Raw genomic sequence first — 3,022 nt, 5'->3', positions numbered from 1 at the left:
CCCTGAGAAGTGCAAATGTACCCTCGGGGGTACATGTACCCCAGGTTGGGAATGTCTGGTCTAGGATCATGTACAAGGCTGCTACGTAATTATTGTAAATGTTTCTTAATCCCTGAATGTTTTCCATAATGATAAATGGTGTATCCACATGCAAAAAGTTCGAAATGATATTAAGAAAGAATCTCAACAGCTAATGATAATAGTATAGTATCGAGTAGTTTAATACATTTATCGTTAAATATTATTAATACACGAGTTTCAAATTAAACCCATTTAATACTATTCAACTTCTCCACGTCTAAGTGTTTATTAGGACAAGGTAAAAGTTCAAAATATTTTGGAAATGACTCCAGAAAGCTTCGATTCGTCTCACGGCGTCACCGTGAAGTCAGGGCCACAGAACTTATATGTGTACCTAATTAGTATGTTTCAAAACTCAAAAAGTTATGAAAAACAAATACTGCCATGGGTAAACAAAATAGCTTTTGTTTACCAAGACCACTTGGAGGTCCAAGCGAAGATCAACGCTCACCATACAACATGCATCAAATGTTTGATATTATGTTAAGTACACATAACATTATATAAGAATGATAAAATATTGCTAGCTAGAACTAGATACGTTAATTAATGAAGTTTCCTGAGCATTATTATATAACAAGTTTGTACTTTCACAGCATTTGCTAATAGAAATACCTGAAAAAAATAACAGTAGATTAATCAAAATCATATATTTTTATTCGCATTGATTTAATTTGGGACAACATTTACGAACGATTTCCTTTAAAATAGTTTACGTGGTTCTAACTGGTGTGAGTATTTTTTAACGATTTCCTTTAAAGCAGCTTTCCTAGTTCTAACTAGTGTGTGTTTTTAATATTTCCTTTAAAGCAGCTTACGTGGTTCTAACTGGTGTGAGTATTTTTTAACGATTTCCTTTAAAGCAGCTTTCCTAGTTCTAACTAGTGTGTGTTTTTAATATTTCCTTTAAAGCAGCTTTCTTAGTTCTAACTAGTGTGATTTTTAACGATTTCCTTTAAAGCAGATTTCTTGGTTCTATCTGATGTGTGTTTTTTTAATGTTTTTCTTTAAACAACTCTCTTAGTTCTAACTCGTGTGTTTTTAATTATTTCCTTTAAAGCAGCTTTTTGTTCTAACGGGTGTGTGTTTTTATTGCAGATTACTTAATAGTGAACAAGATGGCATAAGTAATAATAATTCAATATATTTCAAAAAACTAGAAATTTAATTAATAAAGATGAAAACAGTTAATTAAACAAGATTCATTATGAGTCATCACTTTAGATGAAACACTAGTAGCTCTTTTGAAACTACTTGTGCAGAAACCTGATAATGGTTTCGTTGCGAGACATGGAAATTTAACAATGTCTCGGTCAAAGCACTATTTATGTCAGTCATCATTTATTAAGACATTTAACTTTAGATATTGCTTTTCCAGCTAACCCAACGAGCTCTGATATTGGGTAAAATATCCCGTTGGCAGCTGTGTACGTACATTCCAGATGCTGTTAAGTATCTTCTCATTGGAAACCTGTAGTAAAGGGTCAGTAAAGAAGGATTTGTAACTCAAAAAAGTCGTAATACATTTAGTATGGACTGAACATAAGTTTTTTTGCAACTCTGTATCTTAAAGGAGTATCTTGTGGTTGACTACCCTTCTTATCGTATTTCTGTTGCGAAAATTAACTTTACTAATTTTATTAAATCTTATAACAATTTCATTGACGTTTAAACCTAAAGCTCTGTTATTATGGTATAAAGTATGAATAATATTAAATTACCTATAATAAGCATGGTCTAGACAGGTCATACACCTTTGAATAGCAGTCTTTTGAGATAAATTTAATCACGTTGATGAATGTCTGATATATTTGTATATGTGAATTTATATAAACATCCTTTATAAACTTATTTCATGTAAAATGATTGACATGTATTTTCTTATGGACCATACCTTTTGTCGTGAGCTCACAGAACTTACAAGTATATCACCATACTGAAAACGTTCACTCGGGTATTCATGTTGCTTATTATTCCAATGATAGAGTGATATAACATCACATTATTTAACACATTCTCCGTCATTTTTATTGTAAAAGAGCCTGATAGTGTTAACTCTGCCTTGTCAAAAATATCAACACATCACATTTTCTTTTAGCACTAAAGCAACTAGAGATCATATTTTATAAAATATCATTTACACCTAATATTTAGAAATAGATTTTACTTAGAATTCAACCAGATTTCTACTATAAGAATATTATGATTATTTTTTTATATCAAATAAAAAGGTGGGTGTTGGGAGTTTTACATTGTATATTTTTTTTGGGGGGGTGGGATATCTGCATTAAAACTATTTCTAAATATTAAGGGCAACTGCCTTCCCACAACTGGCCGCAGACAACGAAAAGCGGTTGGAGTTGAGACGTTGTGGGTTCAAACGCTCAACTCGTAACCCTTACTCATGCTTCTTAGTTGCTGGCGAGTTTTACATATCCCCAACGCTTTTGGGTACTATGACCACAGGCATTATCCATTATGACTTAAGGATGACAACAAGGAATGATAACAGACGCATAATTTTGCATTTCAATTATATTATATTGTTTCTGGTTTATATATATGTATATATATTTATTTATTTATAAAATAAAACAGTAAGCTTGTATATTATTTAGAGATTTAAAAATCCGTCCTTTTCAGGACGATAATTCTAAAAAGTATGTTATGGAAATTAAATATAGCAGCGAAAATTATACTACAGTACATTAAATGTGTACTACATCGAGACTTAAATCATAATCGGCTGTAGAATAATAATGTAGCTGTCTCGCTCAATATTTACAAAAACGAAACATTAGGTATGATAAAATAATTTCAAAACAGATACTTATAAAACTATACACCTGGAAAAAAGTTAAGCACCCCCGTGTTTTTTCAAGTGATTCAGATTCGACGTTCTTGTGACTGATTATAAATTACCATTCAATCTAAACGTGTT

The sequence above is a fragment of the Limulus polyphemus genome, unplaced genomic scaffold, assembly GCF_000517525.1.
Source record: "Limulus polyphemus unplaced genomic scaffold, Limulus_polyphemus-2.1.2 Scaffold800, whole genome shotgun sequence".
NCBI classification, from domain to species: domain Eukaryota; kingdom Metazoa; phylum Arthropoda; class Merostomata; order Xiphosura; family Limulidae; genus Limulus; species Limulus polyphemus.
Note: the sequence above shows the minus strand (reverse complement) of the source record.